Source organism: Thamnophis elegans, chromosome 1 (assembly GCF_009769535.1).
Source record: "Thamnophis elegans isolate rThaEle1 chromosome 1, rThaEle1.pri, whole genome shotgun sequence".
Lineage (NCBI taxonomy): Eukaryota > Metazoa > Chordata > Lepidosauria > Squamata > Colubridae > Thamnophis > Thamnophis elegans.
In genome coordinates this window covers 73,208,979-73,229,103 of record NC_045541.1, presented here as the reverse complement: position 1 = coordinate 73,229,103, position 20,125 = coordinate 73,208,979, and positions in this window count along the sequence as shown.

The following is a 20,125-nucleotide window of genomic DNA, read 5'->3' as shown; positions in this document are numbered from 1 at the left end:
CTGCAAATACATAGTATTCACTTAATAATGGTAACTGGGATTGCCAAAGCTGCCATATTGCAATGCAGTCCCATGGCATCATGTCTTACTTTGCATTGCTTACTGACAGAGTTTTCCATCCCAATTCATGTTGTAAAGTGAGGATTACATACATTAAACACTGGTGATATGTCTTGATATCCAAAATAAGCTCATATTTGAGTAATAAATGTAGCTGAAAATTGAATTCAACAAATAAACCAGGTATAGACTACAATGCTATTCATAGATTACTGTTTGTAGGACATTCAAAATGATCCCATATAATGCTCTCACTTGCTCTTTCTGGCTTAAGAAATATATTTCTTCTCTTATCACATACTCGCTCCCCAGACACAGACATACACAGTGAGGCGCCCATTGACTTGCGTGATGTCGAGTTGGCGATGGCCAACTTGACATCACCACCAAGCCACAACTACCCAGCCAGTCATTAGGGCAGAGAACCGGTTGTTAAATTATTGGAATCCCATCACTGGGTGGACTTTAATCTAAATCCTTGCTGGCAGATTGTAGGATCAGTTGGATGGAAAACAGAAGGCCTGTTCAAGAAATTTAAAGACGATCTGGATTTCACAGGCTTAGAACTGGCAGATTCAATGACTGAACTGGACTTCCTTAAAGAAGATGGACTTACCATACCCAATTGGTAAATAGCTATACTGTCTGAGGAATTCTTGGGGTTGAAGCTCACACGTTTTAAAATTGCCAAGGTTGGAGATTCCTGCAAAAGTCTTCCTCCAGGCTTTAAAACAGAAGAGGACTGCTGGCAGCTCATAATGGGAGCAGGCTGGGATACCCTCTTGTGTAGCCACAGTCCCACATGTTCCAAGGCCATGAAAATCCAGCTGCTCTGTAAGTTTCTGTTGAATGGTCTTCCTTCTTGAAGCCACATAGTTGGGGGGAATAGTTGCCTGTGGTTATTCCTTCAAGGAAGTCAAGAATTGGAAACCAAATCATGAATACTGAAATTACTTTTATTGGAGGGATATGATAATCTTGCAATTCTGGATGTGCTTCTTCTCTTCCCATGCTTTTATCTTGATTTGATTTGATTTATTGCATTTCTATGCCACCCTATTCCCAGAGGGACTCGGGGTGGCTCACAAACCAAAGTAAGGGGGGGGATACAACAGGAGGAAAACAACAAAACAAACAACTAGAACAATTTAAAAACAATCAACAACCACACAATTCGAGCGGGGACGGGAACTTGTCAGCCCATCTTATAGAGAACTAGGAAAGATTCAGTCAGAGAACCCTCAAATTACTTTTCTGCTATGGATGGTTTTTTCTCTGACTATTGCTTTGCCTGTCACTCTTCCTCAAGCTTACTCTCACAGCCCATTATACCTACGGGCCTCATTTAGCAACCACAAAACTTATTTGCATGTTTGTAGGTGCACACAGCAGATATAATAACTTGGACAAATAAAGTTGCAGGGGAGGCAAAGGTGATCGCGTTGCTTGGTGACTTTGGGATACCACTAGGCAGCGCTGTGCCCAGCTGAAGAGGGGTATTGCTGGGCGGCTGCTCTCTTGCGAGTGGGCTCCCAAAGAGCCAGGCACAGCCTCATGGGCCACGGTTGCTGCATTTCCGTAATTTAGCTGCATAAGCATAAGAAACCGAAACAAGCAGATTATTTCTAGCGTATGCGTGAGCTCTTGTGGTTAAAACTTTCAGTGAGCCTGACTTTGGACCTGCAAACATTTCCTATCTTTTTCTTATAATTCTAAACCTTATTGCATTTCTTAGAACTGGTCCCTAAAAATGTATTGTACCTGCAAAAAACAACATTTAGCTATTATTGCCTTTCTTACAATTCTTCCTTTTTTTTCCTTTATACTATAATTGCTTTTTTTGCACTTTCCTAGCATGGCTGTATATGATCCTTCTAACCTTGATAACCTTAGGCTGCATTTTGTGTCCCCGATCAAGGCTTCCCCCCTCCCATTCCTCTTCTGCTGCTGCTGCTATATCTCCAAGAAGAAGCATAACCTCATTAGAGGGAGGAGGTTTCAGGGGCATTTTCTTGAAGAATGAGTGTTTCTACAAGCCCGCTAACACCGTGATGATGAACCTATGGCATGCATGCCACAGGTGGCATGTGTGCCATTTCTTAGGGCACATGAGGCATTGCCCTGTCAGCTCTAGCGTGAATGCACGCACCGGCCAGATGACTTCAGCCTTCATTTTCGGCCATTTTTCACCTTCCGGAGGGCAAAAAACAACCCAACGCGCAAACTAGAAGTTCAGGAATGGATTTCCAGTTTGCGTGTTAGGCCATTTTTCACCCTCTGGAGGCTTCAGGAGCCTTCCTTGAAGCCTCCGGAGGGAGAAAAATGGCCCTACAGGCAACTCGGAAGTTCACCATTTTCGCCCTCCCCAGGCTCCTAGAAAGCCTTGGGAGCCTGGGGAGGGCGAAAAATGGGTCCATCACGCACAAAAAGTGGGGATTGCATGCACATGTGCGGGGGTTGTGCACATAGAATAATGGGTGTGGGCATGCCCACGCATGACCTCCCTGTGCTCCCCCCGCTTTTGGCATGGGATGGCCATCACTGCCCTAACACAAGGGATGGTGCAACATATGAAAGCTGTTAATACCAACAGCCAAAATCACTCAGCCGATCCTCATGGTGAAAGCAGGATTTGAATTCATGGTTCAATTGGTTTTCCATATAGGTTTCCCTTCCCTGCCTTGGTGCCAAAGCAAAGGAAAACAAATTGAGCACACATATTACAACTAATCACTACTTTTGTAGTAGCAAGGAGTCCTAAAGACACATATTTAAAACTTCATGGGATTGTTCATTTGACTAGAATGCCTTCAAATGCATTATTAAAGATAAATCCAAACAAAAGTGCAAATGAGAATCACTGAAGCATGACAGACAAACAAAAACAGAATATCAGAGTTGGATGGGACCTCCGAGGTCCTGTATTCCAACCCCCCACTGAAGCAGAAAATTCTTATTTCAGACAAATTTGTCCAATTTCCTCTTTAAAACATCCATTAATGAAGCACCCACAGCTTCTGGAGACAATCATCCCATTGATTAATTATTGTCACATTCAGGAAATTTTCCTTAGTTCTAAGTGATTTTCCTGATTTTCTTTTCTTTTTCTTGTAAACACTTGTTATTGCCCTTCCATTTACTTCACAATAAAAAAATTGCAACTTTAAACACACAGGCATTCATAGTAGTGATGAAAGAAATGTCCTTCTGGGTTCAGCTCCAAGTGGGGAAAAAGACACTGGAGACATGGAGGCTGCTTGGAAAGATGGTTTATTGTTGGACAGGGCCACATGGCTTGAGCCCTGAACAGAAAAGGTGATCACATGCTTCAATGTTGGTGGAGAAGAAGGATTGAAGGAGGGGCTTGCTAGGCTTTTTATAACCTGTTTAGTCCCACCTCTCTGTTTCCTGTTCCTGTGTAAGAAATGTATTCTGATTGGTTGTCAGACTCCCATGGGGCCATGCAGGGGCTACTCTCTAGGCTGTGTTTTGAATCCAGGTATGGATGAGTTCTCAGATGCCATGTGGTCAGTTGAGTAAAGTTCCAATATTATCATGCTTTCCTGTAGCTGGAAAGCTGCTGGTGAAGTCTTTATTATGTAAAGTGGACTAGTTTGGCCTGTTAATGGCCCATTAACAGTGGGGATGGGCAGGAAGCTACAGGCAACTATTCTGTCTTTCAAAACATGTCTCTTTCTCCTCACATCCAGAGAAATATTCTGCCTTTTTAATATTTCCTAGGATATTTCATTTTTCTGGGAGAGGGCTGGATAACTTCCCACAGTAATTAACATCAGCACGTTGACACATTTGTCTTTCAGCAGTCCTTCCACCACAGGTTTTAAAGCCATTCTTCCTCCCAACATAATGCTAAACTGTTTCTGGTGAATTGCTTCATCGGGGTTCTTTTTCCTTAAACCTCCTTGCTCAAATCCAAAATATTTACAATTGTCCCTTTCATTCCCCATAACAACAACTTGCAATTTACTAATTAAGTTCCTACCAGCCAAATTGCAGGTCCCTTCTACCAATACAAAGTTGCACCATACTCCAAGTCATTTTGCTACAGGCTGGACCATAGTAGGTTTAAACATCAGTGCTTCTACTACATGTCTCCCAATTCCCTGTGCCTTCATCTTCCCTTCCCCAATTTGCATTCCTGAAGGGATATAGTTCAGGGTAGATCTGATGGTTCTGGAATCCAGTAGGAATACCACTCCCTCCTCCAGGGGTTCAACTTTATGGCTTATCAGGGGTTCTTGAAAAGCTGGACCAGAAAACAAATGCACCTCCTGACACTCATCAATTCAGCTACTTCTTCCCCCTCTTTCCTCGTGGGGCACTCATTTTTCCAGTGTCCTCTTTCTTTACAGATGGCACTTTGATCCCGTCATAATTGAGCCATCATTTTGACTTTTTTTGTCTCTCTCCTCTTCTCGTTTGCAGTATCCTTTTTGAACTTCTCTGAGGAGATCCTCCATAGTTTTGATCTCCCTCCCATCCATTTTTTATTGTTTATGCAGGGCACCAGGTTCATCTGGTGCCCTGGATTGTCAGGGTCCATTGTACGTGTACACACACACACACACACACACACACACACACACACACACACACACAGACACGTTGACTCTTTAACCAGTCTAACCACTTGGTTGATGTTTATTCTATTAGTTTAGGCATCCCCCACCCCCACTTAAACTGCTTGATTTCAATGCCCCACATTGCCTTCTCTCATAGTCACCTGTCTAAAGGGTGCCATAAAGACACGTCCCCTTTTCTGTTGTCTTGAGACTGATGAAAGAAATGTCCTTCTGGGTTGGGCTCCAAGTGGGGAAAAAGACACTGGAGACATGGAGGCTGCTTGGAAAGATGGTTTATTGGTGGACAGGACCACATGGCTTGAGCCCGAACAGAAAAGGTGATCACATGCTTCAGTGTTGGTGGAGAAAAAGTGAAGGGAGGACTGAGATGCTGAGTCCCTGGTTTTATGCCCTCTCTGGCCTTTGATCTTGTATTCTGATTGGTTGTCAGACTCCCATGGGGCCATGCAGGGGCAAATCTCTAGGCTGTGGTTTGAATCCAGGTTTGGTTGAGTTCTCAGATGCCATGTGGTGAGTTGGGTAAAGGGCCAATATTATCATACCTCAATCCCATCACCCAGGAGCTGAAGGGAAGAACTCTTTATTATGTAAAGGGACTGGCTTGGCCTTCTTATTGGCCCATTGACAAAGTGGGTGGAGGCAGGAAGCTACAGGCAACTATTCTCAATTTAAAACATGTTTCTTCCTTTTCACATCCAGGGAAATATAATATTCTGCCTTTTCAATATTTCCTAGGATATTTCATTTTTCTGGGAGAGGGCTGGGTGTTAACTTTCCACAAGACAACAGAAGACAATAACTTTCTGCCATGTTTTTTTTTAATTTTTTTCTCCAAGTCCTGATTATTTCTGACTAATTCCTTGGTTTCTTTTGGTAGGTCCTCCGGTGCAGATGGTTTAATCTGGGATCCTATAGGTACAATGCCATCTTCCTCCTGTTTTGGGCCAGGATAGGGAGGAAGATTGTCTAAGAGTTCCCACATGGACATCTGCATCAGGTTACTTTCTGGTGCCATCCAAATAGCTGCATAATGTGATTCCTCTGTTCCTGCCTTAATCTCATCTATATAAATGTGCAAGTCCTATACTATAGCCAAATCATTGGTACTGATGGGAGACCATATAAAACCTCTGAATTTATACTTAGGCAAGACACATACACTGTAATGTATCATCCTTCCTTGGTCCAAATGCCTTGTTTGAGGTGTTGACTTCAAACATTCTCCCTAAGAAAGTCCATTCCAGAATGTAAATATTGTTTTTCTTATTCTTCTTGGTTGGCACACTGGCTGGGGAGGCATCCCTCCCCTTCAAACTCTTATTGCCCATTGATACACTCCCCCCCCTGGTATTCAGTTACCCCCCTGATATATTACCAATATTTAATCATTTCCTTCTTATCCTTATACCTTGCACAGGAATTACCTTCCCTATATTTTAGCATCCTCCCCAACAGACTATTGGGAGGTAAGCTTCCCAGGATGTTTGACTCCACATCCCCTTTATTTTCTCTAGGTCTAAAATTCCTATTCCCCTTTCAGATTCACCTGAGACTCTTTCCCCAGTCCCACTGCACCCAACGGTCCAACCTTAGTTCCCTCCTTTTAAGAATTTCCCTAAATTACAGCCCTCCCCACCCCTTATCTAGTCCCCCCCCCCCTTTTGATATCTCAGTAAATTACCTTTGCCATTTAAGGTGGATTTTCTATTAGTAAGGCATGCATTTTGCTTAACCCACATTTCCTGTTTCTTTCAACTTAGCTGCATAAGCATGAGCAATGGAAACAAACAATTCATTTCTAGACTATGTGGGAGCTCTTGTGGTTAAAACTGTCAGCTAGCCTGATTTTGGACCTGCAAACATTTTCTATCTTTTTCTTATAATTCTAAACTCTATTGCATTACTTAGTACTGGTTCTTAAAATGTATGATAGCTGCAAAAACAACTATTTATTTAGCTATTATTGCTTTTCTTAGAAAGGGAAACTAAATTCATACTTTTTCTAAAATAAAGATCAAACTTTGCTATGTTGGAAGAAATATCCTTCTGGGTTCAGTTCCAACTGGAAACATGGAGGCTGCTTGGAAAGATGGTTTAATGGTGGACAGGATCACATGGCTTGAGTTCCTGAGTAGAAAAGAGGGATTACATGCTTCCAGATGTTGGGTGAAGAAGAAAAGAGAGAGTGAGATGCTGAAATGCCCTGGTTTTATGCCCTTTCTGGCCTTTGAACCTGAGCTTGTATTCTCATTGGTTGTCAGACTCCCCTGGTGCCATGCAGGAGCAACCGTGTAGGCTGTCTTGAATCCAGTTTGGTTGAGCATTTCTTCTTCCCAGGTGGCCTGTGGTGAGATGGGTAAAGGGCTAATACTATCATGCCTTAATCCCATCACCCTTGAGCTGAAGGGGGAGATCTTTATTATGTAGAATAGACTGGCTCAGGCAATTTAATGGCCCATTGACAAAGGTGGAAGCTATTAAGAGTGAGTCTGTTTCCTTCCTAAAAATATGTTTCTCAATTTCTTATCCAGGGAAATATAATATTCTGCCTTTTCAATATTTCCCAGGATATTTCATTTTTCTAGGAGAAGAATGGGTTCTAACTTCCTACAGCTATAAATATGAATAAGGTCTGGGACGCTATCCATCCTCTTCATAACCTGTTTTCTTTTTTTCTTTTCTTTTTTCCGTTTTAAAACTGTTTTATTTCATTTTCATTTTATACAATCACTTATATACTGTGCATAAAAAAAATATCAATAAATCTTCCACCATGGAAAACCATCATAACACTTCGATCCCCAATACACCCTTTCTTCTCCCCCTCCAACTTTCATTTCTCCCCTCCAACATTCCCCTCTTCTACTTCCCTTCCCCCTCAGACATCTCCCCTTCCCTCCATCTCACCCTCCTTACATTCCCCTTTCACTCCCTCTTTACTTCTCCCTCTTCTTTCCCTCTACTCCTCACTTTGGTGTATCTCTACAATTCATTAATCTATTCAGTTTATATTTTGCACTAAAATTAAGAAAAATAAAAAAGAGAAAATAAAAGAGAAAAAGAAAAAAAAAGAAAAGAGAGCAACAGTATACAAGTGCATTCTTATTGTTCTGAAAATTGAGACTGTATTTCCACCCTCCCCCCTCCCCCCGGTAGACCCCCCTCCCTAACCCCCTTTCGACTTCCCAGGTCCCATACCCGGCATAATTCTTTATCAAGCACAGTCTGAAGTATATTAAAACCAAATAACTTTAAAGTTAAAAGATGAAAGATAAAGGAAAAACAAAAAAAGAGAAATAGTAAAAAAAAAACAAAAAAAAAAACAAGACACACACACAAAAAAAGGAAAAACAGGAAAAATCAACAAACTCTCTACATTAACTCAGCTTCCCATCATCTTTAAATCTTAAACAATGTACCTCATTCCTAATTTCAGTTATTTTATTACTTGCAGGATTTCAAACTATATTGGAACCAAGTAAGTTAATCAAATGGAATTCTCCAACTAAGGGCCTTATCACTTTATCTATATATCCAAACCTTTAATTTATCTCTTTTTTATCCAAATATCCAAACCTTTCTGTAAAGCCATTTAAAGACTCAAGTGCTTCTTTCATTTTTCATTTCCAACACCTCCCATCCTGCCTTTACCCACGTCCACATATAAATTTTATACCTTCCATCCTGCCTTTACCCGTGTCCACATATATATTTTATCCTCATCCATTACTCCTCTCATATTTACTCCACCTTCCTGGAGACTCTCCAAATAATCTTTCTTGACCTTATATTCAAATAACAATTTATACAAAAATCAGCTTACATTCTGACTCAAAGTAATCTACTTGAACTTTCACTACCCTTCCATCTACCCCGCGCCTCCCGACTCCATTCATCTCAAACCACAATTCAAGAAAATCACGATCTCCGCTCTCCTCGCCCCGAAGGATAATTCATGCGCAGTTTAAATTAGAGTTCAAACGAGTCTTATATAGGTCCCATACAATATATGTCCAAAATCAGCACCGCTTCTTTCAGTCTCAATATCTCATCATCGATATACAGCTTTGCCATTTTATACCAGACAGGAATCATGAAATTTTATTCAAACTAAAAATTTAAAAAGTATTTTAAAGGCATAGCTGGATCTTTATTCTTTACTCTTCTGCCCTTCCGGAAGAGGAAAGCAACACCCTCCGCCTTGTAGCCACGTGTCCCGCTGCTTGTCTTCTCCTTCTCCTTGTCTTTCTCCAAGTCCGGATGATTCAGGAAGTCCCGCCTTCAGGATCCTGTAATAAAAATCTCGGGCTTCACAAACAGAATTAAGACGATGTTTTTGGTTCTCAAATGTGACTGTAATACCAGATGGCACTTCCCATTTATACTGTATCTGAGAATTTCTGAGTTCTTCAGTTAAGAAAGTGTAGTCTCTCCTTGCTCTTAATATTTGAGATGGTATTTCTTTAAAAACAATCAAGTCCTGTCCATCAATTCTCAGCCTATTATTGTAGAGCTTCTGTATTATCGCATTTCTGGATTCCCTTGTGGTAAAATATATAATTATGTCCCTCGGAAGTTGTCGCTGTTTTGCTACACACGAGTTCTGGTGATAAATTTTTTGAATCTGCCAATCAAAGTTAAGTCCCGGACTTCCCACAGAACGACTGAGAGCCTCAAAAAAGGTCTGTTTCAAATTCTCCTGTTCCTTTTCACGCAATCCTCTAACTCTTATTGCAAACGCAGTCTTATTATAATTTATCATGACAAGTTGTTTTTGAGCATTTTCAATTTCCTGTTGTAACATTTGAATTTTAGATGTCAAATTAGAGTTAGTTTCTTCCAAAAGTTCCAATTTATCCTCCATTCCAGCAATATAGTCTGTCATAACTGTCATAATTCCGATCATATCCTCCTTTGTTTGAGCAATTTTGGCTTCAAATTTATCATATAAGTCCGATATAAGTTGATTGATTTCCTGTCTGAAATTTTTAAGGGTTTCAAAAAGAAATTCTTGCGTTAACAAGTCTCCAGTAGAGGGCGTAGGAGGCAAGGGCAGCGACTTTATAGCAATTTCTTGAGATGTGTTGTTAAGGAAGCGCTTGGACTGCTTCGATTTGGGAGCCATTATAAAAAAAAAAAAACGAACAAACAAACAAGCCAAGAGACAAAGTCTCTGCTCCCCTCAGTTTTAGATGGGATACTATTTGTAAACTTTTAACAGTTAATAAGGAGAAGTCTTCAGGAGAGTAGGGCTGATTGAGTACGTCACATATCAAATGCAGAAGCTATAAAATCGCCATCTTGTAACGCAGCTAGACAAAGAAGCCTTTTACAAAATTGAAGCTGGTATTTTGAATAGTAATAAAAATGATTTCTCAGGAATGGTCCCCGCTCGAATTGATTTTAAATAGCTTAGCTTTGTCCTGAGGGGGGGGGGCAACCTGCCTAGGGCTGCAAAAAAAAAAAGCAGCTGAGAAGAACTGGCTGGAGTAAAAGCTCAGCTATTGTTGAACCTCTTCTCCGTTCACAGCGGGGAAAAAAAGCTGTGAATTACAAAGAGATCCTAACGACTGAACTTCTCCCTGCCCCTTTCTGCCAGAAAGGGGAGATATCTATAGATCTTATAAGATATACAAACCAGAACTCTGAGGGGAGCCCCGTTGAGCTCCCGACGGCGACAGGATCCTCCTCCGGAAGCCCATAACCTGTTTTCTTGTTACCTTCTGGGAGGAGGCTTCATGGTAGCCAAAGCGGAACATCTGGATTCAGTTTTTTCTATATGGCACTAATCTTGTGAACTCTCAAGCTTCCTCTTTCTGCTATGTATTCACAATAGAGGAATGGTTAATAAAGATGGCGGAAGTGGTGACGGTGGCCAATTTTTCTCGTGAGAAAAGTCACTGAAGAAATTCACTATAAATGGAAGCCCTTTCTGACCTTTTCACAGGAGAAGGAGAGAAAAAAGAATATTGTTTTTATTCCTCTTTATTGGGGCAAATGGATGCTTTATTGTAATCTTTAACCAGGGACCTCAAACTCAATTTCATTGAGGGCCGCATAAGCATAATGGTTGCCCTCAAAGGGGCCAGTCACGGGGTTGCCAGGCATGGCTGTGTGGTTTGTGACTGGCTCGATGCTGCTCACTGGGTGTGGCTGATTTGGAATGGAACAAGTTGCAGTGGCTGACTCGATGTGGGGACAATTCACTGGCCCACAAGCTCCTCGCTTCTCCAAACTGCTGGCAGCCAAGGGTGTGCCCTTCCGTGTGTGTGTGTGGGTGTGGGTGTGGGTGTGCGCGTGTGCATGCTTGCGAATACACACACACACACACACACACACACACACACACACACACACACTGCATTCAAGGTTTGGGGACTTTTATCCACAGGGGAAGGAGAGGACCTTTTCCCCAAGCCTAAGTATAATTGGCAGTATGTAAGCTCAGATGTGAATGTGTGTGTGTGTGTGTGTGTGTGTGTATGTATGTGCCTGTGTGTGCAGCATGCCAAAGGAGACATTCTATTCCCAATCCCAGACATCGTTGGCGTTTCCCTGTCTGGTGGCCCCTCCCAACAAAGCAGGAGGCAGATGATGATGCTGCTGCATGCGAAAGAAGGGAGGAGAAAGTTTTCAGGAAGCAGTTTCCTCCCAGTCCAATTTCTGCCTTGAGAGATCTCTGGAGAGAAAGAGGAGGAGGCAGGGGAGCAGCTCTCCCTGGTTCTGTCCAAGGGAGGTTGGCCCTTCTTGAAGGGGGATTTCTATTTCCAATTGTGTGTGGTAAGGATGCTGGCTGGTTGGGGCAGCCTTCTCTCACGCAGCTCCCTCACCACCCCTTTCTCCTCTCCAGAGATCTGCAGAGGAGACACATCTGGAGGGCAAGATGCATCCTCCATATTGGCCACTTTTACCTCTCAAAGCCCCTCCCCCCATTAAACATACATGATATAAATTAAAACAGCCAACAAAGCCCAACCTAATTAAATCATTACTTACAGCTCTTGACATATTTTCTGCAAAAAACGTCTTTATTGATCTTAGGAAGGAAAAACACGTGGAGCCATATTTGCCATTGCATGTGTGTGCAGGCCAGCTGATTTTTGGCCTTCCAGAGGGCTGAGGGAGGCCGTTTTCACCCTCCCCAAGCTTCAGGAAAGCCTCCGGAGACTAGAGAGGGCAAAAAACAGACCCAACAAGCCAACCAAAAGTTCATTCCCAAATGTCCGGTTGGGCCATTGGGCCATTTATCACCCTCCCGAGGCTCTGGAGGCTTTTCTGAAGCCTGGGGAGGGTGAAAAACAGGCCTAACGGGCCAACTGGAAGTTCAGAAACAATCCGTTTCCACCTTCTGGAGGGCCGTTTCCACCCTCCCCTAACTTCAGGAAAGCCTCCGAAGCCAGGAGAGGGCAAAAACTCCCCCCCCCCCCGGTGTGTGGGGCCACACGCACATGTGTGAAGGGGTTACCCGTTCATACGCAGGTAGGTGGGGCACGCATGATAGTTCGCACGCGCACAATTTTGGCATGCCTTTAGAAAAAGGTTAGCCATCACTGGCATATAGTAAATAGCAAAAGGAAGATCTGCAAATGGGCAATGTGTATCACCTGAGATAAGAGGAGGGAAGGAGAGATATTGATGCAGAAAATGACAGGCTTTAGACTTCTCAGGATACAGGAAAAGTTTATTTGGCAGCCAGAAAGCTAGCCCATGGCTAGCATTGCAAGTTCTGAACAACCTTCATTATCGAAGCACACGTTCTTCTACATTCTCAAAGGCAGCGTAACACGGAAACACTTAACTAATTTCTTAGTGGTTACCTTGAGGAGAAAGCCTTATAAGGAGATGGGGTCTTACTTTTCCTTTTCTTATGGAGTATGTGTCATTAACGAACTTTAATTGAATCTTGGACTTTTGACATAGGTTTTGACATAGGTTTTGACATAGGGACATCTTGTGGTTAGGCACTTGCTTCCTGTTCTTTTGCAAGCTCCAACTCTGTCTATGTGGCTTTTTAATATAGAAGTAAAAGGGCCCCGAGAGGCTGTCCAGCCTGACCCAGTAGGTTTCACACTTAATGTCCAAATCTCACTTTACGTCCTGCTTTAATATAACACTTTATAGCTCTAATAAAGATGTTAATTGTTGAGAACTTAATTCAGGCTATTATTTTCTTTGTTACAGGTTAAACGGAGAATTTATTATATAGAATAGAAAATAGAAAATAGATGGAACCCGTATTATAGCTATAGAATTCTGCTTGCTTGCTTGCTTTACATGATCACATATAGTAGAAATATGGGACCATGGAATGTAATTGATCCAATATCCGCCACGCGAGCGATTGTGGGTGCGCCACGGTACACCCATGTTACATCTATCCTCCGCGAGCTGCACTGGTTGCCTATTGGTCTTCGGATACGCTTCAAGGTGCTAGTTATTACTTATAAAGCCCTACATGGTATTGGACCTGGGTACTTGAGAGACTGCCTCCTGCCAATTACCTCCCATAGACCCATTAGATCCCACAGTGTCGGCCTCCTCCGAATTCCATCTGCCGGCCAATGCCAGCTGTCGACCACCCGGAGGAGGGCCTTCTCTGTGGCTGCTCTGGCCCTTTGGAATGAGCTCCCCGTGGAGATTCGGACCCTCGCCACCCTTCAGGCCTTCCGGATAGCCGTTAAGGCCTGGCTGTCCCAGCAAGCCTTGGGTTGAGTCCCCCCCCCTACTCGAATTTGCTGTGCTTGCTCTGTTTTTAAATTGTTGTATCACTGTCCTGTTTGTCTTACTTTCTGTATCTGTTTTCCCCTTCCCCTGGTTTTTGTTCAGCCGCCCTGAGTCCCTTCGGGGAATAGGGCGGCTTACAAATCGAATCAATACCAATACCAATACCAATACCAGTATAAAAGTCTTTCTTTTAGGCACTGTTGTCTGAACTGTTGTCTGGACATTACTCTAATTGCAGACAAGGCAAAGAGTTTGCAAACTCTAGTAATGAAAGTTAGAGAGCATGGTGACAAAAATGGGACTAAGATTAAATATATATATAAAAAAAAAACAATGCCACCAGTTACAACAAACAAGACAACAAACTTGGTTTGGCAAGTTAACTAATTCAAAGTTATGATGGACGCCTCCCACCCCCGCAAGGTATTCACAACGCAGTTCTGAATTTCTGACAAATGCCTGCCTTACATGATGACATGACCACATCTTGGGCACTTGGCAACTGGTCCACTTTTATGGGTGTTGGCAGCGCCATATGGTCGTATGACCCCAATTTACAACACTTTTGTTTAAAACAGTATTTGTTTCCAGTTTTGGGCAAAAATGCCCCATTTGGATGATTGCAGCATTTAGCTATCAGTTGCTGAAAAAAATGGTTGTAAAATTGGATCTGTGATAACAGACACTATGACAACTCATGACTGTAACGGGTTCCTTTGTAAGTGAAGAAGTTACCTGTACTGAAGTGGAGAATATTTTCTGCCTTTTAAGGTCAACCATCAACAGTAAAAACAGAAAAACAAGCAAGCAGGAAATACAAGCAGGAAGCGGGTTGGAGCAACACGTATGCTTTTAAAAGTGAAGCAACTCTTTACATCCAGTATGAAAATCCAGTAAACAGACCTTTTCATCCACTTAGCAGCATCGGATTATGCCTGTATGTGTTCACCACAGAGTGGTAAGTCTAAATACTTTATTGTTCAACATGGATCAATTGTTCTTCTGGGTAGATGCTTGCAAGAGATGCTTGTGAATGGGCACATTCAGACACTTCTAGTTATCAGAGGCATCCAGATTGTTCATGTAGCAAAAGCCAGCCTGGAGGAAAGTATTTATCTGTACTTTATTTTGGCAATGTACTTCCCTGTACTTTATTTCCCTGTACTTTATTTTAGCAAGCAGCAATTTCACACAAGTCATCCTGGGCAGTAACTTAACTCTAGAAAAGCTCTTGCCTAGTAGAGCAATCATAAGCAAACCCCAATAGCTGGCTGAGGATGTGAGAACCTAGAGTGTTTCAGATATTACAGTGCAGATCTGTCTGGTTGCTGTGCCTTGATAGCTGGGCTGGGGTTTGATTAAATGGGAACTCCCGTCCTGTTCATGTCAGAGGCACCTTTTAAGGGGCTTCCGGGTTGAAAGGAGTAACGGGTGACATCTTCATTGCTTGAAGGATGCCCATGGGGGCTTTTTCTTGTCTCTGTCATGGAGCTGGACTGAATGACAGGAGCTCACCCCACCATGTAACTCAGGTCTCAAATGTGGCATCCAGCATCCTAACTATGTGAGCCATTGCACTCCTTATTAATATGAACAGTCTTGATTCTGTCTTGGGATTTGACTCAGGTCAAAAAATCTACTTTCCCTCACTCTTCTAATATAAGGAGGACCATCCTTCCCCCCTCTGCCTCAGTTTCCAGAACCACCTGCTCCACGTGGAGCCTCACCTGCTGCTGGGCATCTCCCTCCATGGTAGAAGCAAGAAGCAAGAAACAGAGAATCAGTTCAGGGCGTGGCAGGCCTGCGTGGCTGCTGGTTCCAGTGATCCGGTTCCATCACCCTGTGATTCAGCACAGCTACTCTGTGTTTACCTTACATGCTATCAGTGACGTGCGGTGAGGTTCATGGCCGGTGAGGCAAGTGGGCAAAAACTACCCTATGTCTGCCAGCACTGGGGCTTCGGCGGGGCTTTTGGAAAGCCACGCCAAAGCCCCAGCGCAGCTTTCCGAAAGCCCCACCGAAGCCCCGCTGCTGCATCCGCCATAGAGCGGGATGCGTCCCGCTCTATGGCGGATGCGGCACCGGGACTTTAAAGCCCTGCCGCCGGGGCCCCGCTGCCACTTTAAAGCCCTGCCACCGCATCCGCTCTATGGTGGACGCAACGCCGGGACTTTAAAGCCCTGCCGCCAGGGTCCTGCCGCCACAGTGAACCACTGCTCACCTCGAACATAAGCGAGATCAACATACAGAGCACCAGGCAGAAGCTGATGTCAGCGTGGTTGTGGATGAGAAACTCCTGGCTGAAGAGCGGGTGGCTCTTTGCCCGCCTGCGGAACGCCATGGCTGGTAGGCAAGCGAGCGAGCAGCCCAGCCGCACTGCCCTTGCCTCCGCCCAGCACCGTCAACTTCTCTCCACCCCCTGTACAAATTCACAAGCAAGGCAGACCGGGGCCAGAACCCGACCCCCACCCTGCAGAGGTGCCGCTCTCGCCGGCTGGCTGGCTGGCTGCTCGGCCCCGCCTGGCTTAACCCTCTATCTGCCTGGCCAGGCTGAGGGCATGTGGGCGGGAGGGTGTGGTCCTCACGCGGCATGCCTGGAGATGCCGCCTCCTGCCAAAGTCCGGCCCTGCAGATTCTCCCAGACCAGGACCTCCCTGCTGAAGGCCAGCCTAGTTTTGTGGCACCATCCTTCCCGGGAGAGTTCCTACTGCCAGGGAGGCGAACATGCCTAGTGAATGGGGAATCTCCGACCATGGTTAAAAAAAACCAACAACCCCACAGTTGCATCTTGAGTCTACCAGATGATAGCTGTTGACCTAGCAGCTCATTAGTGGCGGCAGGGCCCTGGTGGCAGGGCTTTAAAGTCCCAGCGCTGTGCCTACCATAGAGTGGGACGCGTCCTGCTCTATGGCCAGCGCGGTGGCAGGGCTTTAAAAAATAAAAAATAAAGTGCCAGCCCGCACGCCGGGTAAAACTCACACACACAAATTACTTATAATAATACAAATTACAATTACTTACAAATTACAATAATTTTGAATTCCTCCATTCTAAAATCTCGTTGATATATTTTTGTATTAATAAGATTGTGAGAAAAATAAATCTCTATCTTGTAAAGGAACGAGACCATGAACAGTTAAAAAGCATTTATTTAGATTAAACTTTTGCAAAAGTTATCTTCAGTAGCATCGTGTAGCATTCTTTGAAACCACCTTTTGTGGCACTGTTACTATGATAGTGTCAGCCTCTGCTTTGCTGTTGCTTCAGCTGCCATGAAACGGGGAGGGAGGGCATGGTATTTGGGAGGGGTTACTAATTGTGCTGGAGGAAGGTTCTGGAGCTCAACTGCCTGTCAGACTACGCATGCGTAGGAGATTCCCGCCAGGACTAACGGCACCGACATTCCATCTTTGTGATGCCTTTTGAAGTTATCTCACACCTGACACTTGGGAGAATTATGATTGGACTGTAACTGTGATGCCAAGGGGAGGGGTATATATTCTATATATCAATCGCTTTCGTGCCTAAATAATCAGATTTCGCTTCGCTATGCCTTTAATCATTTATAATTAGTAAAAGTACACTTGATTTCTACTCATGGAGTCTCGTGGTCTTCTTTCCTAATTATTTAATGGAGAGGTTCTGACAGTAAGCGAAGTCTCACTCACACCCCACCAGGAGATTTCAACCTTCCGTGGGGGGTGTACTTACAAGAAGGAATGAGGAAAATGTCTTTGCGAGTGAGCGATGAAGAAGAGACTGAAAGGGAAACTGCAGACCCATTATTACCTGGGAGGATGGCTGGCCTAGGAATAGCGGACCCTGCGGTTCCCCCTCGATGGTCCCTAAGTGTGGGGCAAAAAGAGGACAGCGAAAGTTGGGATGCTGGAGTTACTAGGGGAAAACAAAGGGGAAAACCAGCCGACTGGGAAGAAACCTTGACCGAACGGAAGCCCCGAGAAAGAGACCAAACGGAAGAGTTTGAACAAAGGTACTCTATGCAAAAATTTAGGGAGGGTGAAGAGGCCGAGGGAGGATGGGAGCAAACAAACCCAGAAACAGCTTCCCCCCCCCAGCCAGGGCGGCTGCCAGAGTAGGCCCCCCCCCCCCCAGAAGACGCAGAATGGCAAAAGTCCCTCCCTTACCTGTAAAATATGATGGGAATTCCAAGAAACTGGGTCTCTTTGTTATACAAATTTGGAACTATATGGAAATTTATGGGCCTGATTTAGAAACAGATGAAATGAAGGTGCGAATGGTTCTACTTGCTTTGGAGGAAGAGGCGGCCAAATGGATGGTCAGCTTGCACCAAAGCAATTCCCCCCTCCTGAGGAATTTTGATGCTTTTATGAATGTGTTTAAAAGACGATTTGATGACCCACTAATTGAGAAACAGGGAAAGATGAAATTTATGGCCCTCAAACAGGGAGATAGACCGGTGGCTGAATATATTCAGGAGTTTCAACAGCTTTCTTGTTATTTGAGAGGCTGGTCTCAAGATGCCCTTTTGGACCAGTTTGCATTAGGATTAAATGAGGACATTTACCAACAATGCGTTAACAGACACCTTCCCAAGCGAGTTACAGCTTGGTATGAAAATGCAGCAGACATTGAGCTCGATTTGATTAGACTTCAACGTGCGAGAGAGGAGAAAGCAGGAAGATCATCCCCCCCAGCTCAAAAGGCCCCATTCCGCATCAGGGGTGAGGGAAAGGGAAGCTCCACTGGCAAGGCCAAGCCGCTCACATGCTTCCGTTGTGGGAAGGGAGGCCACCGCGCCACAGATTGCCACGTTAAACTTCCTGCAACCGCCCCGCCCCCTGCCAAGAGGGAAGGGAAGACGAGCAAGGGCCCAGGGAAGAAGAAAGAGGCTGCTTTCGCTGCTGATAACACCCCCCAGCGCTTCAGGCAAGAGGCGGAGGAAGAAGCAGACGTCACCCCCAGCTCCTCTGATGACTCCGATGACGATGCCTCGCCTCGCTGGGTGAGTTCAAATAAAGGCCCCATGTTGATCCCAATAGAATTAAGGGTACCACCCGATGGGGTGACAGAACAGCTTCCTGCCCTCCTTGACTCGGGCTGTTCGAGATGTATGATTAATCCTGCAATGGTGGAAAAACTGGGCCTGAAATTAAGAACTTTGAAAACCCCTATTGTGTTTTGCCAAATCGATGGATCCATTGCAGGTGGTGGCCCAGCCCATTTCTATACTGAACCTCTAGAGATGAAAATGGGCACCCACGTAGAATTGATCTCTTTTATTGTGGCTCCTGGAATGGACAGACCCCTGATTTTGGGACTCCCCTGGCTTCGTAAATGGAACCCTTGCATTAATTGGAGGGAGGGATGGCTGCGCATTCGCACCAGCACAGCTCCAAATGGGGAGGGCGATACCCCAGAGCCTGCTGGCTCCAGCCCAGCATTGGCCGCCAGGGGCCAGAAGAGAATTGAGGGGGAAGAAAAGATTCCAAAAGAGTATTGGGACCTGAAAGGAGTTTTTAGTGAAAAATCTTCAGATAAGCTTCCACCCCACAGACCTACTGATTGCTCCATCGATATTTTGCCGGGAGTAAAGTTTCCAAAGCCCCAAATATATTCCATGTCTCCTAGGGAAATGGAGGAAATGAGAAAATTCATTGATAAAAACTTGGAAAGGGGTTTCATTGAGCCAGCACGACCCAAGGTAGCTGCACCCGTGTTGTTCAGAGACAAGAAAGATGGCTCCCTGAGATTATGTGTTAATTTCAAAAACCTGAACTGTATCTCAGCTCAAAACCTATACCCGTTACCGTTGATGAAGGACATGCTGGCCCAATTGGGAAAGGGCCGCATTTTCACTAAATTGGACCTCAGAGAAGCGTACTATAGAGTCCGCATAAAGGAGGGGGATGAGTGGAAGACGACTTTCAACTGCCCCCTTCGGTTGTTTCCAGTTCCGGGTGATGCCCTTTGGCCTGCAGGGGGCGCCTGCAGTCTTCATGCAATTAATTAATGAGATTTTGCATGACCACCTTTACAAAGGCGTTATCGTATATTTGGATGATATCCTTATTTACACTCAAACTTATGACGAACACTGGTCCGCACTGTCCTGAAAAAGCTCCGGGCCGCTGAACTGTATGCCAAGTTGTGCAAGTGTGAATTTCACCAGAAGATTGACTACCTGGGGTATTGCATCTCCCCCACTGGTATTGAGATGGACCCCGCTAAGGTGAAGGCGGTCACTGAGTGGGAGGCGCCCCGTACACGTAGACAATTGCAGAAATTTTTGGGTTTTGCCAATTTCTATTGTCAGTTCATCCCTTCTTTTGCCAAAATTGCACTTCCCATCACTAATTTGTTGAAGTCCAAAGGTGGGCCTAAACCTAAGCCTAGCAAGCCGCTGGATTGGACCATGGAGTGTCAGGCTGCTTTTGAGAAGTTGAAACGGCTCTTTGCGGTGGAACCGGTTCTGAAGCATCCGGACATGGACAAGCCTTTTGTCGTTCAAGCTGATGCCAGCGACGTGGCAGTTGGGGCCGTCTTGCTTCAGACCAACGACCAAGGTAATTTGCAACCATGCGCATACACCTCCCGTAAGCTCACGGACACAGAAAGGCGTTGGGCAATCTGGGAGAAAGAAGCATTTGCAGTGCATTGGGCTTTGGCCACGTGGCGCCACTTTATAGAGGGTGCTAAGCACCCATTTGAGGTGTGGACTGACCATAAAAACTTAGAGGCTTTGAGGACTCCAAGGC